Raw genomic sequence first — 20,582 nt, forward strand, 5'->3', positions numbered from 1 at the left:
TATGAATAACGCCAGCTTTGTCAGAAAGCGAAGCACACTGCCTTAGCAGCACCCATGCGTGCATAAGTATTCTCGAGGTTCTTAGTTATTTCTCTACTGTTTTCGACAGAATATGTGACCAGTGCCCCTATTCTGCTCATATGGTATTTTCAAGCCACCCTACTTGCGTCCTTCTTCATTTCTTCACCGTTAATTTCCTTGTACTTTGACAAACGCCAGAAATATACGAGTCCGCTTTTGGAAACGTTGGCTTCATCGACATTACCAGTTCAACTACTCGATTTCCTTGTCCGTGTTGCGTGGTTAATAGTTTTATTGTTTATTTCCTAAACTTGAGATACGCATGCGTTTTTATTGTATTATTCTGTCGACAGTTTCTAGGAGCGTAAGTGTAGAGGCTTACAGCCTTCGAAAATGGCTAGTGTGAAGGTGACATTAATTTTTCTTTCTTCTTAAAAAAACTGTATTAGCAGGTACATTCCACTGAACTGCTGCATATGAAACCTATCCCAACGTTATAATTGCTCTGATGGCTCCCATAGGTCGCACTTGACCTTGCGAGATAATATTGCGGCAGATATCAGCAATCTAATCTATAAAAATAGTTAAGCAACATCACTTTTACTAGATTATCACCAATATTGCGCATTAGGTTCCGTGTTATTGGCATTTCAATAAATGTCATTTTGCAGGCCTATAGCGATTTCAGCTCCTCAGGCATAAAACGAAGCAGCAATGGAGCTGACACCTGTCAGCCACTTCAACAAAGCCTTCACCCACTCGCAGGCAACAAAGGAATGTGAACGATTTGCTGGCCCCCCTTTCCTTTCTAAGAAATTCGACACAGTTTGACCCCTACGTTTCTTTAGCGGGGAGCTCGTTCTCACTTTGCGCTTGGTCTGCCAGCTGACAACACGTGTTTATTTTCAGAGCGAAGACGTCTTCACGGCAGACACGATGGAGAAGAATTTGCGCAAGATCCTTGCTATTTCGTACAAGAAGCAGCAACTAATGTCATCAAATCGTGGCAAAGTAAGCCTTCGTGTTAAGGTGTTTGTGAAGTGTATGGTCGATAAACTCGAAGCAATACTGGCGGCGCAGCAAGAGGAATATTCGGACAGCGATTCCTCTGACGACGGCATTGAGTCCGTTCTTGTTTGAAGATTGAGTTCCCCTTCCGGAGGGGAAATATGAATAACGCCAGCTTTGTCAGACAGCGAAGCACACTGCCTTAGCAGCAGCTATGCGTGCACAAGTATTCTCAAGGTTCTAAGTTATTTCTCTACTGTTTTTGACAGAATATGTGACCAGTGCCCCTATTCTGCCCATATGTTATTTTCAAGCCACCCTACTTGCGTCCTTCTTTATTTCTTCAGTGTTAATTTTCTTGTACTTTGACAAACGCCAGAAATATACGAGTCCGCTTTTGGAAACGTTGGCTGCATTTACATTACAAGTTCAACTACTCGATTTCCTTGTCCGTGTTGCGTGGTTAATAGTTTTATTTTTTATTTCCGAAACTGGAGATACGCATGCGTTTTTATTGTATTATTCTGTCGACAGTTTCTAGGAGCGTACGAGTCAGGGCATACAGCCTTCGAAAATGGCTAGTGTGACGGTGACCCGAATTTTTCTTTCATCATCAAAAAAATTGTATTAGCAGGTACATTCCGCTGAACAGCTGCATATGAAACCTATCCCAACGTTATAATTGCTGTGATAGGTCGCACTTGACCTTGCGAGATAATATTGCGGCAGATATCAGCAATCTACTCTATAAAAATTGTTAAGCAACATCACTTTTACTAGGTTATCACCAATATTGCGCATTAGGTTCCGCGTTATTGGCATTTCAATAAATGTCATTTTGCAGGCCTATAGCGATTTCAGCTCCTCAGGCATAAAACGAAGCAGCAATGGAGCTGACACCTGTCAGCCACTTCAACAAAGCCTTCACCCACTCGCAGGCAAAAAAGGAATGTCAACGATTTGGTGGCCCCCCTTTCGTTCCTAAGAAATTCGACACAGTTTGACCCCTACTTTTCTTTAGAGGGGAGCTCGTTCACACGTTGCGCTTGGTCTGCCAGCTGACAACACGTGTTTATTTTCAGAGCGAAGACGTCTTCACGGCAGACACGATGGAGAAGAATTTGCACAAGATCCTTGCTATTTCGTACAAGAAGCAGCAGCTAATGTCATCAAATCGTGGCAAAGTAAGCCTTCGTGTTAAGGTGTTTGTGAAGTGTATGGTCGATAAACTCGAAGCAATACTGGCGGCGCAGCAAGAGGAATATTCGGACAGCGATTCCTCTGACGACGGCATTGAGTGCGTGCTTGTTTGAAGATTGAGTTCCCCTTCCGGAGGGGAAATATAAATAGCGCCAGCTTTGTCAGAAAGAGAAGCACAACGCCTTAGCAGCGGCCATGCGTGCATAAGTATTCTCAACGTTCTTAGTTATTTCTCTACTGTTTTCGACAGAATATGTGACCACTGCCCCTATTCTGCCCATATGTTATTTTCAAGCCACCCTACTTGCGTCCTTCTTTATTTCTTCGCTGTTAATTTCCTTGTACTATGACAAACGCCAGAAATATACGAGTCCGCTTTTGGAAACGTTGGCTGCATTGACATTACCAGTTCAACTACTCGATTTCCATGTCCGTGTTGCGTGGCTAATAGTTTTATTTTTTATTTCCGAATTTTGAGATACGCATGCGTTTTTATTGTATTATTCTGTCGACAGTTTCTTGGATCGTACGAATCAGGGCATACAGCCTTCGAAAATGGCTAGTGTGACGGTGACACGAATTTTCTTTCATCATCAAAAAAATTGTATTAGCAGGTACATTTCGCTGAACAGCTGCATATGAAACCTATCCCAACGTTATAATTGCTCTGATGGCTCCCATAGGTCGCACTTGACCTTCCGAGACAATATTGCGGCAGATATCAGCAATCTACTCTATAAAAATAGTTAAGCAACTTCACTTTTACTAGATTATCACCAATATTGCGTATTAGGTTCCGCGTTATTGGCATTTCAATAAATGTCATTTTGCAGGCCTAGAGCGATTTCAGCTCCTCAGGCATAAAACGAAGCAGCAATGGAGCTGACACCTGTCAGCCACTTCAACAAAGCCTTCACCCACTCGCAGGCAAAAAAGGAATGTCAACGATTTGGTGGCCCCCCTTTCGTTTCTAAAAAATTCGACACAGTTTGACCCCTACTTTTCTTTAGGGGGGAGCTCGTTCACACTTTGGGCTTGGTCTGCCAGCTGACAACACGTGTTTATTTTCAGAGCGAAGACGTCTTCACGGCAGACACGATGGAGAAGAATTTGCGCAAGATCCTTGCTATTTCGTACAAGAAGCAGCACCTAATGTCATCAAATCGTGGCAAACTAAGCCTTCCTGTTAAGGTGTTTGTGAAGTGTATGGTCGATAAACTCGAAGAAATACTGGCGGCGCAGCAAGAGGAATATTCGGACAGCGATTCCTCTGACGACGGCATTGAGTCCGTTCTTGTTTGAACATAGAGTTCCCCTTCCGGAGGGGAAATATAAATAGCGCCAGCTTTGTCAGAAAGAGAAGCACAATGCCTTAGCAGCGGCCATGCGTGCATAAGTATTCTCAACGTTCTTAGTTATTTCTCTACTGTTTTCGACAGAATATGTGATTAGTGCCCCTATTCAGCCCATATGTTATTTTCAAGCCACCCTACTTGCGTCCTTCTTCATTTCTTCACGGTTAATTTCCTTGTACTTTGACAAACGCCAGAAATATACGAGTCCGCTTTTGCAAACGTTGGCTGCATTGACATTACCAGTTCAACTACTCGATTTCCATGTCCGTGTTGCGTGGTTAATAGTTTTATTGTTTATTTCCTAAACTTGAGATACGCATGCGTTTTTATTGTATTATTCTGTCGACAGTTTCTAGGAGCGTACGAGTCAGGGCATAAAGCCTTCGAAAATGGCTAGTGTGACGGTGACACGAATTTTTCTTTCATCATCAAAAAAATTGTATTAGCAGGTACATTCCGCTGAACAGCTGCATATGAAACCTATCCCAACGTTATAATTGCTGTGATAGCTCCCGTAGGTCCCACTTGACCTTGCGAGATAATATTGCGGCAGATATCAGCAATCTAATCTATAAAAATAGTTAAGCAACATCACTTTTACTAGATTATCACCAATATTGCGCACTAGGTTCCGCGTTATTGGCATTTCAATAAATGTCGTTTTGCAGGCCTATAGCGATTTCAGCTCCTCAGGCATAAAACGAAGCAGCAATGGAGCTGACACCTGTCAGCCACTTCAACAAAGCCTTCACCCACTCGCAGGCAACAAAGGAATGTCAACGATTTGCTGGCCCCCCTTTCCTTTCTAAGAAATTCGGCACAGTTTGACCCCTACGTTTCTTTAGCGGGTAGCTCGTTCTCACTTTGCGCTTGGTCTGCCAGCTGACAACACGTGTTTATTTTCAGAGCGAAGACGTCTTCGCGGCAGACACGATGGAGAAGAATTTGCGCAAGATCCTTGCTATTTCGTACAAGAAGCAGCAGCTAATGTCATCAAATCGTGGCAAAGTAAGCCTTCGAGTTAAGGTGTTTGTGAAGTGTATGGTCGATAAAATCGAAGCAATACTGGCGGCGGCAAGAGGAATATTCGGACAGCGATTCCTCTGACGACGGCATTGAGTCCGTTCTTGTTTGAAGATTGAGTTCCACTTCCGGAGGGGAAATATCAATAACGCCAGCTTTGTCAGAAAGCGACGCACACTGCCTTAGCAGCGGCCATGCGTGCATAAGTATTCTCAAGGTTCTTAGTTATTTGTCTACTGTTTTCGACGGAATATGTGACCAGTGCCCCTATTCTGCCCATATGTTATTTTCAAGCCACCCTACTTGCGTCCTTCTTTATTTCTTCACTATTAATTTCCTTCTACTTTGACAAACGCCAGAAATATACGAGTCCGCTTTTGGAAACGTTGGCTGAATTGACATTACCAGTTCAACTACTCGATTTCCATGTCCGTGTTGCGTGGTTAATAGTTTTATTGTTTATTTCCTAAACTTGAGATACGCATGCGTTTTTATTGTATTATTCTGTCGACAGTTTCTAGGAGCGTACGAGTCAGGGCATAAAGCCTTCGAAAATGGCTAGTGTGACGGTGACACGAATTTTTCTTTCATCATCAAAAAAATTGTATTAGCAGGTACATTCCGCTGAACAGCTGCATATGAAACCTATCCCAACGTTATAATTGCTGTGATAGCTCCCGTAGGTCCCACTTGACCTTGCGAGATAATATTGCGGCAGATATCAGCAATCTAATCTATAAAAATAGTTAAGCAACATCACTTTTACTAGATTATCACCAATATTGCGCATTAGGTTCCGCGTTATTGGCATTTCAATAAATGTCATTTTGCAGGCCTATAGCGATTTCAGCTCCTCAGGCATAAAACGAAGCAGCAATGGAGCTGACACCTGTCAGCCACTTCAACAAAGCCTTCACCCACTCGCAGGCAACAAAGGAATGTGAACGATTTGCTGGCCCCCCTTTCCTTTCTAAGAAATTCGACACAGTTTAACCCCAACTTTTCTTTAGCAGGGAGCTCGTTCTCACTTTGCGCTTGGTCTGCCAGCTGACAACACGTGTTTATTTTCAGAGCGAAGACGTCTTCACGGCAGACACGATGGAGAATTTGCGCAAGATCCTTGCTATTTCGTACAAGAAGCATCAGCTGATGTCATCAAATCGTGGCAAAGTAAGCCTTCGTGTTAAGGTGTTTGTGAAGTGTATTGTCGATAAACTCGAAGCAATACTGGCGGCGCAGCAAGAGGAATATTCGGACAGCGATTCCTCTGACGACGGCATTCAGTCCGTTCTTGTTTGAAGATTGAGTTCCCCTTCCGGAGGGGAAATATGAATAACGCCAGCTTTGTCAGAAAGCGAAGCACACTGCCTTAGCAGCAGCCATGCGTGGATAAGTATTCTCAAGGTTCTTAGTTATTTCTCTACTGTTTTCGACAGAATATGTGACCAGTGCCCCTATTCTGCCCATATGTTATTTTCAAGCCACCCTACTTGCGTCCTTCTTTATTTCTTCACTATTAATTTCCTTCTACTTTGACAAACGCCAGAAATATACGAGTCCGCTTTTGGAAACGTTGGCTGCATTGACATTACCAGTTCAACAACTCGATTTCCTTGTCCGTGTTGCGTGGTTAATAGTTTTATTTCTTATTTCCGAAACTTGAGATACGCATGCGTTTTATTGTATTATTCTGTCGACAGTTTCTAGGAGCGTACGAGTCAGGGCATAAAGCTTTCGAAAATGGCTAGTGTGACGGTGACACGAATTTTTCTTTCATCATCAAAAAAATTGTATTAGCAGGTACATTCCGCTGAACAGCTGCATATGAAACCTATCCCAACGTTATAATTGCTGTGATAGCTCCTGTAGGTCGCACTTGACCTTGCGAGATAATATTGCGGCAGATATCAGCAATCTAATCTATAAAAATAGTTAGGCAACATCACTTTTAATAGATTATCACCAATATTGCGCATTAGATTACGCGTTATTGGCATTTCAATAAATGTCATTTTGCAGGCCTATAGCGATTTCAGCTCCTCAGGCATAAAACGAAGCAGCAATGGAGCTGACACCTGTCAGCCACTTCAACAAAGCCTTCACCCACTCGCAGGCAACAAAGGAATGTGAACTATTTGCTGGCCCCCCTTTCCTTTCTAAGAAATTCGACACAGTTTAACCCCAACTTTTCTTTAGCAGGGAGCTCGTTCTCACTTTGCGCTTGGTCTGCCAGCTGACAACACGTGTTTATTTTCAGTGCGAAGACGTCTTCACGGCAGACACGATGGAGAATTTGCGCAAGATCCTTGCTATTTCGTACAAGAAGCATCAGCTGATGTCATCAAATCGTGGCAAAGTAAGCCTTCGTGTTAAGGTGTTTGTGAAGTGTATTGTCGATAAACTCGAAGCAATACTGGCGGCGCAGCAAGAGGAATATTCGGACAGCGATTCCTCTGACGACGGCATTCAGTCCGTTCTTGTTTGAAGATTGAGTTCCCCTTCCGGAGGGGAAATATGAATAACGCCAGCTTTGTCAGAAAGCGAAGCACACTGCCTTAGCAGCAGCCATGCGTGGATAAGTATTCTCAAGGTTCTTAGTTATTTCTCTACTGTTTTCGACAGAATATGTGACCAGTGCCCCTATTCTGCCCATATGTTATTTTCAAGCCACCCTACTTGCGTCCTTCTTTATTTCTTCACTATTAATTTCCTTCTACTTTGACAAACGCCAGAAATATACGAGTCCGCTTTTGGAAACGTTGGCTGCATTGACATTACCAGTTCAACAACTCGATTTCCTTGTCCGTGTTGCGTGGTTAATAGTTTTATTTCTTATTTCCGAAACTTGAGATACGCATGCGTTTTATTGTATTATTCTGTCGACAGTTTCTAGGAGCGTACGAGTCAGGGCATAAAGCTTTCGAAAATGGCTAGTGTGACGGTGACACGAATTTTTCTTTCATCATCAAAAAAATTGTATTAGCAGGTACATTCCGCTGAACAGCTGCATATGAAACCTATCCCAACGTTATAATTGCTGTGATAGCTCCTGTAGGTCGCACTTGACCTTGCGAGATAATATTGCGGCAGATATCAGCAATCTAATCTATAAAAATAGTTAAGCAACATCACTTTTAATAGATTATCACCAATATTGCGCATTAGATTACGCGTTATTGGCATTTCAATAAATGTCATTTTGCAGGCCTATAGCGATTTCAGCTCCTCAGGCATAAAACGAAGCAGCAATGCAGCTGACACCTGTCAGCCACTTCAACAAAGCCTTCACACACTCGCAGGCAACAAAGGAATGTCAACGATTTGCTGGCCCCCGTTTCCTTTCTAAGAAATTCGACACAGTTTGATCCCAACTTTTCGTTAGCAGGGAGCTCGTTCTCACTTTGCGCTTGGTCTGCCAGCTGACAACACGTGTTTATTTTCAGAGCGAAGACGTCTTCGCGGCAGACACGATGGAGAAGAATTTGCGCAAGATCCTTGCTATTTCGTACAAGAAGCAGCAGCTAATGTCATCAAATCGTGGCAAAGTAAGCCTTCGAGTTAAGGTGTTTGTGAAGTGTATGGTCGATAAAATCGAAGCAATACTGGCGGCGGCAAGAGGAATATTCGGACAGCGATTCCTCTGACGACGGCATTGAGTCCGTTCTTGTTTGAAGATTGAGTTCCACTTCCGGAGGGGAAATATCAATAACGCCAGCTTTGTCAGAAAGCGACGCACACTGCCTTAGCAGCGGCCATGCGTGCATAAGTATTCTCAAGGTTCTTAGTTATTTGTCTACTGTTTTCGACGGAATATGTGACCAGTGCCCCTATTCTGCCCATATGTTATTTTCAAGCCACCCTACTTGCGTCCTTCTTTATTTCTTCACTATTAACTTCCTTCTACTTTGACAAACGCCAGAAATATACGAGTCCGCTTTTGGAAACGTTGGCTGAATTGACATTACCAGTTCAACTACTCGATTTCCATGTCCGTGTTGCGTGGTTAATAGTTTTATTGTTTATTTCCTAAACTTGAGATACGCATGCGTTTTTATTGTATTATTCTGTCGACAGTTTCTAGGAGCGTACGAGTCAGGGCATAAAGCCTTCGAAAATGGCTAGTGTGACGGTGACACGAATTTTTCTTTCATCATCAAAAAAATTGTATTAGCAGGTACATTCCGCTGAACAGCTGCATATGAAACCTATCCCAACGTTATAATTGCTGTGATAGCTCCCGTAGGTCCCACTTGACCTTGCGAGATAATATTGCGGCAGATATCAGCAATCTAATCTATAAAAATAGTTAAGCAACATCACTTTTACTAGATTATCACCAATATTGCGCATTAGGTTCCGCGTTATTGGCATTTCAATAAATATCATTTTGCAGGCCTATAGCGATTTCAGCTCCTCAGGCATAAAACGAAGCAGCAATGGAGCTGACACCTGTCAGCCACTTCAACAAAGCCTTCACCCACTCGCAGGCAACAAAGGAATGTGAACGATTTGCTGGCCCCCCTTTCCTTTCTAAGAAATTCGACACAGTTTAACCCCAACTTTTCTTTAGCAGGGAGCTCGTTCTCACTTTGCGCTTGGTCTGCCAGCTGACAACACGTGTTTATTTACAGAGCGAAGACGTCTTCACGGCAGACACGATGGAGAAGAATATGCGCAAGATCCTTGCTATTTCGTACAAGAAGCAGCAGCTAATGTCATCAAATCGTGGCAAAGTAAGCCTTCGTGTTAAGGTGTTTGTGAAGTGTATGGTCGATAAACTCGAAGCAATACTGGCGGCGCAGCAAGAGGAATATTCGGACAGCGATTCCTCTGACGACGGCATTGAGTCCGTTCTTGTTTGAAGATTGAGTTCCCCTTCCGGAGGGGAAATATGAATAACGCCAGCTTTGTCAGAAAGCGAAGCACACTGCCTTAGCAGCGGCCATGCGTGCATAAGTATTCTCAAGGTTCTTAGTTATTTCTCTACTGTTTTCGACAGAATATGTGACCAGTGCCCCTATTCTGCCCATATGTTATTTTCAGGCCACCCTACTTGCGTCCTTCTTTATTTCTTCACTGTTAATTTCCTTGTACTTTGACAAACGCCAGCAATATACGACTCCGCTTTTGGAAACGTTGGCTGCATTGACATTACCATTTCAACTACTCGATTTCCTCTTCCGTGTTGTGTGGTTAATAGTATATTTTTTATTTCCGAAACTTGAGATACGCATGCGTTTTTATTGTATTATTCTGTCGACAGTTTCTAGGAGCGTACGAGTCAGGGCATAAAGCCGTCGAAAATGGCTGGTGTGACGGTGACACGAATTTTTCTTTCATCATCAAAAAAATTGTATTAGCAGGTACATTCCGCTGAACAGCTGCATATGAAACCTATCCCAACGTTATAATTGCTGTGATAGCTCCCATAGGTCGCACTTGACCTTGCGAGATAATATTGCGGCAGATATCAGCAATCTAATCTATAAAAATAGTTAAGCAACATCACTTTTAATAGATTATCACCAATATTGCGCATTAGATTCCGCGTTATTGGCATTTCAATAAATGTCATTTTGCAGGCCTATAGCGATTTCAGCTCCTCAGGCATAAAACGAAGCAGCAATGGAGCTGACACCTGTCAGCCACTTCAACAAAGCCTTCACCCACTCGCAGGCAACAAAGGCATGTCAACGATTTGCTGGCCCCCGTTTCCTTTCTAAGAAATTCGACACCGTTTGACCCCAACTTTTCGTTAGCAGGGAGCTCGTTCTCACTTTGCGCTTGGTCTGCCAGCTGACAACACGTGTTTATTTTCAGAGCGAAGACGTCTTCACGGCAGACACGATGGAGAAGAATTTGCGTAAGATCCTTGCTATTTCGTACAAGAAGCAGCAGCTAATGTCATCAAATCGTGGCAAAGTAAGCCTTCGTGTTAAGGTGTTTGTGAAGTGTATGGTCGATAAACTCGAAGCAATACTGGCGGCGCAGCAAGAGGAATATTCGGACAGCGATTCCTCTGACGACGGCATTGAGTCCGTTCTTGTTTGAAGATTGAGTTCCCCTTCCGGAGGGGAAATATCAATAACGCCAGCTTTGTCAGAAAGCGAAGCACAATGCCTTAGCAGCGGCCATGCGTGCATAAGTATTCTGAAGGTTCTTAGTTATTTCTCTACTGTTTTCGACAGAATATGTGACCAGTGCCCCTATTCTGCCCATATGTTATTTTCAGGCCACCCTACTTGCGTCCTTCTTTATTTCTTCACTGTTAATTTCCTTGTACTTTGACAAACGCCAGCAATATACGAGTCCGCTTTTGGAAACGTTGGCTGCATTGACATTACCAGTTCAACTACTCGATTTCCTTGTCCGTGTTGCGTGGTTAATAGTATATTTTTTATTTCCGATCTTGAGATACGCATGCGTTTTTATTGTATTATTCTGTCGACAGTTTCTAGGAGCGTACGTGTCAGGGCATAAAGCCTTCGAAAATGGCTAGTGTGACGGTGAGACGAATTTTTCTTTCATCATCAAAAAAATTGTATTAGCAGGTACATTCCGCTGAACAGCTGCATATGAAACCTATCCCAACGTTATAATTGCTGTGATAGCTCCCGTAGGTCGCACTTGACCTTGCGAGATAATATTGCGGCAGATATCAGCAATCTAATCTATAAAAATAGTTAAGCAACATCACTTTTACTAGATTATCACCAATATTGCGCATTAGGTTCCACGTTATTGGCATTTCAATAAATGTCATTTTGCAGGCCTATAGCGATTTCAGCTCCTCAGGCATAAAACGAAGCAGCAATGGAGCTGACACCTGTCAGCCACTTCAACAAAGCCTTCACCCACTCGCAGGCAACAAAGGAATGTGAAAGATTTGCTGGCCCCCCTTTCCTTTCTAAGAAATTCGACACAGTTTGACCCCAACTTTTCTTTAGCAGGGAGCTCGTTCTCACTTTGCGCTTGGTCTGCCAGCTGACAACACGTGTTTATTTTCAGAGCGAAGACGTCTTCACGGCAGACACGATGGAGAAGAATTTGCGCAAGATCCTTGCTATTTCGTACAAGAAGCATCAGCTGATGTCATCAAATCGTGGCAAAGTAAGCCTTCGTGTTAAGGTGTTTGTGAAGTGTATTGTCGATAAACTCGAAGCAATACTGGCGGCGCAGCAAGAGGAATATTCGGACAGCGATTCCTCTGACGACGGCATTCAGTCCGTTCTTGTTTGAAGATTGAGTTCCCCTTCCGGAGGGGAAATATGAATAACGCCAGCTTTGTCAGAAAGCGAAGCACACTGCCTTAGCAACAGCCATGCGTGGATAAGTATTCTCAAGGTTCTTAGTTATTTCTCTACTGTTTTCGACAGAATATGTGACCAGTGCCCCTATTCTGCCCATATGTTATTTTCAAGCCACCCTACTTGCGTCCTTCTTTATTTCTTCACTGTTAATTTCCTTGTACTTTGACAAACGCAAGCAATATACGAGTCCGCTTTTGGAAACGTTGGCTGCATTGACATTACTAGTTCAACTACTCGATTTCCTTGTCCGTGTTGCGTGGTTAATAGTATATTTTTTATTTCCGAAACTTGAGATACGCATGCGTTTTTATTGTATTATTCTTTCGACAGTTTCTAGGAGCGTACGAGTCAGGGCATAAAGCCTTCGAAAATGGCTAGTGTGACGGTGACACGAATTTTTCTTTCATCATCAAAAAAGTTGTACTAGCAGGTACATTCCGCTGAACAGCTGCATATGAAACCTATCCCAACGATATAATTGCTGTGATAGCTCCCGTAGGTCGCACATGACCTTGCGAGATAATATTGCGGCAGATATCAGCAATCTAATCTATAAAAATAGTTAAGCAACATCACTTTTACTAGATTATCACCAATATTGCGCATTAGGTTCCACGTTATTGGCATTTCAATAAATGTCATTTTGCAGGCCTATAGCGGTTTCAGCTCCTCAGGCATAAAACGAAGCAGCAATGGAGCTAACACCTGTCAGCCACTTCAACAAAGCCTTCACCCACTCGCAGGCAACAAAGGAATGTGAAGGATTTGCTGGCCCCCCTTTCCTTTCTAAGAAATTCGACACAGTTTGACCCCTACGTTTCTTTAGCGGGGAGCTCGTTCTCACTTTGCGCTTGGTCTGCCAGCTTACAACACGTGTTTATTTTCAGAGCGAAGACGTCTTCACGGCAGACACGATGGAGAAGAATTTGCGCAAGATCCTTGCTATTTCGTACAAGAAGCAGCAGCTAATGTCATCAAATCGTGGCAAAGTAAGCCTTCGTGTTAAGGTGTTTGTGAAGTGTATGGTCGATAAACTCGAAGCAATACTGGCGGCGCAGCAAGAGGAATATTCGGACAGCGATTCCTCTGACGACGGCACTGAGTCCGTTCTTGTTTGAAGATTGAGTTCCCCTTCCGGAGGGGAAATATGAATAACGCCAGCTTTGTCAGAAAGCGAAGCACACTGCCTTAGCAGCGGCCATGCGTGCATAAGTATTCTGAAGGTTCTTTGTTATTTCTCTACTGTTTTCGACAGAATATGTGACCAGTGCCCCTATTCTGCCCATATGTTATTTTCAGGCCACCCTACTTGCGTCCTTCTTTATTTCTTCACTGTTAATTTCCTTGTACTTTGACAAACGCCAGCAATATACGAGTCCGCTTTTGGAAACGTTGGCTGCATTGACATTACCAGTTCAACTACTCGATTTCCTTGTCCGTGTTGCGTGGTTATTAGTATATTTTTTATTTCCGATCTTGAGATACGCATGCGTTTTTATTGTATTATTCTGTCGACAGTTTCTAGGAGCGTACGAGTCAGGGCATAAAGCCTTCGAAAATGGCTAGTGTGACGGTGACACGAATTTTTCTTTCATCATCAAAAAAATTGTATTAGCAGGTACATTCCGCTGAACAGCTGCATATGAAACCTATCCCAACGTTATAATTGCTGTGATAGCTCCCGTAGGTCGCACTTGACCTTGCGAGATAATATTGCGGCAGATATCAGCAATCTAATCTATAAAAATAGTTAAGCAACATCACTTTTACTAGATTATCACCAATATTGCGCATTAGGTTCCACGTTATTGGCATTTCAATAAATGTCATTTTGCAGGCCTATAGCGATTTCAGCTCCTCAGGCATAAAACGAAGCAGCAATGGAGCTGACACCTGTCAGCCACTTCAACAAAGCCTTCACCCACTCGCAGGCAACAAAGGAATGTGAAAGATTTGCTGGCCCCCGTTTCCTTTCTAAGAAATTCGACACAGTTTGACCCCAACTTTTCTTTAGCAGGGAGCTCGTTCTCACTTTGCGCTTGGTCTGCCAGCTGACAACACGTGTTTATTTTCAGAGCGAAGACGTCTTCACGGCAGACACGATGGAGAAGAATTTGCGCAAGATCCTTGCTATTTCGTACAAGAAGCATCAGCTGATGTCATCACATCGTGGCAAAGTAAGCCTTCGTGTTAAGGTGTTTGTGAAGTGTATTGTCGATAAACTCGAAGCAATACTGGCGGCGCAGCAAGAGGAATATTCGGACAGCGATTCCTCTGACGACGGCATTGAGTCCGTTCTTGTTTGAAGATTGAGTTCCCCTTCCGGAGGGGAAATATGAATAACGCCAGCTTTGTCAGAAAGCGAAGCACACTGCCTTAGCAGCAGCCATGCGTGCATAAGTATTCTCGAGGTTCTTAGTTATTTCTCTACTGTTTTCGACAGAATATGTGACCAGTGCCCCTATTCTACCCATATGTTATTTTCAAGCCACCCTACTTGCGTCCTTCTTTATTTCTTCACTATTAATTTCCTTCTACTTTGACAAACGCCAGAAATATACGAGTCCGCTTTTGGAAACGTTGGCTGCATTGACATTACCAGTTGAACTACTCGATTTCCTTGTCCGTGTTGCGTGGTTAATAGTTTTATTTTTTATTTCCGAAACTGGAGATACGCATGCGTTTTTATTGTATTATTCTGTCGACCGTTTCTAGGAGCGTACGAGTCAGGGCATACAGCCTTCGAAAATGGCTAGTGTGACGGTGACACGAATTTTTCTTTCATCATCAAAAAAATTGTATTAGCAGGTACATTCCGCTGAACAGCTGCATATGAAACCTATCCCAACGTTATAATTGCTGTGATAGCTCCCGTAGGTCGCACTTGACCTTGCGAGATAATATTGCGGCAGATATCAGCAATCTACTCTATAAAATTTGTTAAGCAACATCACTTTTACTAGGTTATCACCAATATTGCGCATTAGGTTCCGCGTTATTGGCATTTCAATAAATGTCATTTTGCAGGCCTATAGCGATTTCAGCTCCTCAGGCATAAAACGAAGCAGCAATGGAGCTGACACCTGTCAGCCACTTCAACAAAGCCTTCACCCACTCGCAGGCAACAAAGGAATGTGAAGGATTTGCTGGCCCCCCTTTCCTTTCTAAGAAATTCGACACAGTTTGACCCCTACGTTTCTTTAGCGGGGAGCTCGTTCTCACTTTGCGCTTGGTCTGCCAGCTTACAACACGTGTTTATTTTCAGAGCGAAGACGTCTTCACGGCAGACACGATGGAGAAGAATTTGCGCAAGATCCTTGCTATTTCGTACAAGAAGCAGCAGCTAATGTCATCAAATCGTGGCAAAGTAAGCCTTCGTGTTAAGGTGTTTGTGAAGTGTATGGTCGATAAACTCGAAGCAATACTGGCGGCGCAGCAAGAGGAATATTCGGACAGCGATTCCTCTGACGACGGCATTGAGTCCGTTCTTGTTTGAAGATTGAGTTCCCCTTCCGGAGGGGAAATATGAATAACGCCAGCTTTGTCAGAAAGCGAAGCACACTACCTTAGCAGCGGCCATGCGTGCATAAGTATTCTGAAGGTTCTTTGTTATTTCTCTACTGTTTTCGACAGAATATGTGACCAGTGCCCCTATTCTGCCCATATGTTATTTTCAGGCCACCCTACTTGCGTCCTTCTTTATTTCTTCACTGTTAATTTCCTTGTACTTTGACAAACGCCAGCAATATACGAGTCCGCTTTTGGAAACGTTGGCTGCATTGACATTACCAGTTCAACTACTCGATTTCCGTGTCCGTGTTGCGTGGTTAATAGTATATTTTTTATTTCCGATCTTGAGATACGCATGCGTTTTTATTGTATTATTCTGTCGACAGTTTCTAGGAGCGTACGAGTCAGGGCATAAAGCCTTCGAAAATGGCTAGTGTGACGGTGACACGAATTTTTCTTTCATCATCAAAAAATTGTATTAGCAGGTACATTCCGCTGAACAGCTGCATATGAAACCTATCCCAACGTTATAATTGCTGTGATAGCTCCCGTAGGTCGCACTTGACCTTGCGAGATAATATTGCGGCAGATATCAGCAATCTTATCTATAAAAATAGTTAAGCAACATCACTTTTACTAGATTATCACCAATATTGCGCATTAGGTTCCACGTTATTGGCATTTCAATAAATGTCATTTTGCAGGCCTATAGCGATTTCAGCTCCTCAGGCATAAAACGAAGCAGCAATGGAGCTGACACCTGTCAGCCACTTCAACAAAGCCTTCACCCACTCGCAGGCAACAAAGGAATGTGAACGATTTGCTGGCCCCCCTTTCCTTTCTAAGAAATTCGACACAGTTTGACTCTTACGTTTCTTTAGCGGGGAGCTCGTTCTCACTTTGCGCTTGGTCTGCCAGCTGACAAAACGTGTTTATTTTCAGAGCGAAGACGTCTTCACGGCAGACACGATGGAGAAGAATTTGCGCAAGATCCTTGCTATTTCGTACAAGAAGCAGCAGCTAATGTCATCAAATCGTGGCAAAGTAAGCCTTCGTGTTAAGGTGTTTGTGAAGTGTATGGTCGATAAACTCGAAGCAATACTGGCGGCGCAGCAAGAGGAATATTCGGACAGCGATTCCTCTGACAACGGCATTGAGTCCGTTCTTGTTTGAAGATTGAGTTCCCCTTCCGGAGGGGAAATATGAATAACGCCAGCTTTGTCAGAAAGCGAAGCACACTGCCTTAGCAGCACCCATGCGTGCATAAGTATTCTCGAGGTTCTTAGTTATTTCTCTACTGTTTTCGACAGAATATGTGACCAGTGCCCCTATTCTGCCCATATGTTATTTTCAAGCCACCCTACTTGCGTCCTTCTTTATTTCTTCACTGTTAATTTCCTTGTACTTTGACAAACGCAAGCAATATACGAGTCCGCTTTTGGAAACGTTGGCTGCATTGACATTACTAGTTCAACTACTCGATTTCCTTGTCCGTGTTGCGTGGTTAATAGTATATTTTTTATTTCCGAAACTTGAGATACGCATGCGTTTTTATTGTATTATTCTTTCGACAGTTTCTAGGAGCGTACGAGTCAGGGCATAAAGCCTTCGAAAATGGCTAGTGTGACGGTGACACGAATTTTTCTTTCATCATCAAAAAAGTTGTACTAGCAGGTACATTCCGCTGAACAGCTGCATATGAAACCTATCCCAACGATATAATTGCTGTGATAGCTCCCGTAGGTCGCACATGACCTTGCGAGATAATATTGCGGCAGATATCAGCAATCTAATCTATAAAAATAGTTAAGCAACATCACTTTTACTAGATTATCACCAATATTGCGCATTAGGTTCCACGTTATTGGCATTTCAATAAATGTCATTTTGCAGGCCTATAGCGGTTTCAGCTCCTCAGGCATAAAACGAAGCAGCAATGGAGCTAACACCTGTCAGCCACTTCAACAAAGCCTTCACCCACTCGCAGGCAACAAAGGAATGTGAAGGATTTGCTGGCCCCCCTTTCCTTTCTAAGAAATTCGACACAGTTTGACCCCTACGTTTCTTTAGCGGGGAGCTCGTTCTCACTTTGCGCTTGGTCTGCCAGCTTACAACACGTGTTTATTTTCAGAGCGAAGACGTCTTCACGGCAGACACGATGGAGAAGAATTTGCGCAAGATCCTTGCTATTTCGTACAAGAAGCAGCAGCTAATGTCATCAAATCGTGGCAAAGTAAGCCTTCGTGTTAAGGTGTTTGTGAAGTGTATGGTCGATAAACTCGAAGCAATACTGGCGGCGCAGCAAGAGGAATATTCGGACAGCGATTCCTCTGACGACGGCACTGAGTCCGTTCTTGTTTGAAGATTGAGTTCCCCTTCCGGAGGGGAAATATGAATAACGCCAGCTTTGTCAGAAAGCGAAGCACACTGCCTTAGCAGCGGCCATGCGTGCATAAGTATTCTGAAGGTTCTTTGTTATTTCTCTACTGTTTTCGACAGAATATGTGACCAGTGCCCCTATTCTGCCCATATGTTATTTTCAGGCCACCCTACTTGCGTCCTTCTTTATTTCTTCACTGTTAATTTCCTTGTACTTTGACAAACGCCAGCAATATACGAGTCCGCTTTTGGAAACGTTGGCTGCATTGACATTACCAGTTCAACTACTCGATTTCCTTGTCCGTGTTGCGTGGTTATTAGTATATTTTTTATTTCCGATCTTGAGATACGCATGCGTTTTTATTGTATTATTCTGTCGACAGTTTCTAGGAGCGTACGAGTCAGGGCATAAAGCCTTCGAAAATGCCTAGTGTGACGGTGACACGAATTTTTCTTTCATCATCAAAAAAATTGTATTAGCAGGTACATTCCGCTGAACAGCTGCATATGAAACCTATCCCAACGTTATAATTGCTGTGATAGCTCCCGTAGGTCGCACTTGACCTTGCGAGATAATATTGCGGCAGATATCAGCAATCTAATCTATAAAAATAGTTAAGCAACATCACTTTTACTAGATTATCACCAATATTGCGCATTAGGTTCCACGTTATTGGCATTTCAATAAATGTCATTTTGCAGGCCTATAGCGATTTCAGCTCCTCAGGCATAAAACGAAGCAGCAATGGAGCTGACACCTGTCAGCCACTTCAACAAAGCCTTCACCCACTCGCAGGCAACAAAGGAATGTGAAAGATTTGCTGGCCCCCGTTTCCTTTCTAAGAAATTCGACACAGTTTGACCCCAACTTTTCTTTAGCAGGGAGCTCGTTCTCACTTTGCGCTTGGTCTGCCAGCTGACAACACGTGTTTATTTTCAGAGCGAAGACGTCTTCACGGCAGACACGATGGAGAAGAATTTGCGCAAGATCCTTGCTATTTCGTACAAGAAGCATCAGCTGATGTCATCACATCGTGGCAAAGTAAGCCTTCGTGTTAAGGTGTTTGTGAAGTGTATTGTCGATAAACTCGAAGCAATACTGGCGGCGCAGCAAGAGGAATATTCGGACAGCGATTCCTCTGACGACGGCATTGAGTCCGTTCTTGTTTGAAGATTGAGTTCCCCTTCCGGAGGGGAAATATGAATAACGCCAGCTTTGTCAGAAAGCGAAGCACACTGCCTTAGCAGCAGCCATGCGTGCATAAGTATTCTCGAGGTTCTTAGTTATTTCTCTACTGTTTTCGACAGAATATGTGACCAGTGCCCCTATTCTACCCATATGTTATTTTCAAGCCACCCTACTTGCGTCCTTCTTTATTTCTTCACTATTAATTTCCTTCTACTTTGACAAACGCCAGAAATATACGAGTCCGCTTTTGGAAACGTTGGCTGCATTGACATTACCAGTTGAACTACTCGATTTCCTTGTCCGTGTTGCGTGGTTAATAGTTTTATTTTTTATTTCCGAAACTGGAGATACGCATGCGTTTTTATTGTATTATTCTGTCGACCGTTTCTAGGAGCGTACGAGTCAGGGCATACAGCCTTCGAAAATGGCTAGTGTGACGGTGACACGAATTTTTCTTTCATCATCAAAAAAATTGTATTAGCAGGTACATTCCGCTGAACAGCTGCATATGAAACCTATCCCAACGTTATAATTGCTGTGATAGCTCCCGTAGGTCGCACTTGACCTTGCGAGATAATATTGCGGCAGATATCAGCAATCTACTCTATAAAATTTGTTAAGCAACATCACTTTTACTAGGTTATCACCAATATTGCGCATTAGGTTCCGCGTTATTGGCATTTCAATAAATGTCATTTTGCAGGCCTATAGCGATTTCAGCTCCTCAGGCATAAAACGAAGCAGCAATGGAGCTGACACCTGTCAGCCACTTCAACAAAGCCTTCACCCACTCGCAGGCAACAAAGGAATGTGAAGGATTTGCTGGCCCCCCTTTCCTTTCTAAGAAATTCGACACAGTTTGACCCCTACGTTTCTTTAGCGGGGAGCTCGTTCTCACTTTGCGCTTGGTCTGCCAGCTTACAACACGTGTTTATTTTCAGAGCGAAGACGTCTTCACGGCAGACACGATGGAGAAGAATTTGCGCAAGATCCTTGCTATTTCGTACAAGAAGCAGCAGCTAATGTCATCAAATCGTGGCAAAGTAAGCCTTCGTGTTAAGGTGTTTGTGAAGTGTATGGTCGATAAACTCGAAGCAATACTGGCGGCGCAGCAAGAGGAATATTCGGACAGCGATTCCTCTGACGACGGCATTGAGTCCGTTCTTGTTTGAAGATTGAGTTCCCCTTCCGGAGGGGAAATATGAATAACGCCAGCTTTGTCAGAAAGCGAAGCACACTACCTTAGCAGCGGCCATGCGTGCATAAGTATTCTGAAGGTTCTTTGTTATTTCTCTACTGTTTTCGACAGAATATGTGACCAGTGCCCCTATTCTGCCCATATGTTATTTTCAGGCCACCCTACTTGCGTCCTTCTTTATTTCTTCACTGTTAATTTCCTTGTACTTTGACAAACGCCAGCAATATACGAGTCCGCTTTTGGAAACGTTGGCTGCATTGACATTACCAGTTCAACTACTCGATTTCCGTGTCCGTGTTGCGTGGTTAATAGTATATTTTTTATTTCCGATCTTGAGATACGCATGCGTTTTTATTGTATTATTCTGTCGACAGTTTCTAGGAGCGTAC

The sequence above is a fragment of the Dermacentor albipictus genome, chromosome 3, assembly GCF_038994185.2.
Source record: "Dermacentor albipictus isolate Rhodes 1998 colony chromosome 3, USDA_Dalb.pri_finalv2, whole genome shotgun sequence".
In the NCBI taxonomy this organism is placed as follows: Eukaryota; Metazoa; Arthropoda; class Arachnida; order Ixodida; family Ixodidae; genus Dermacentor; species Dermacentor albipictus.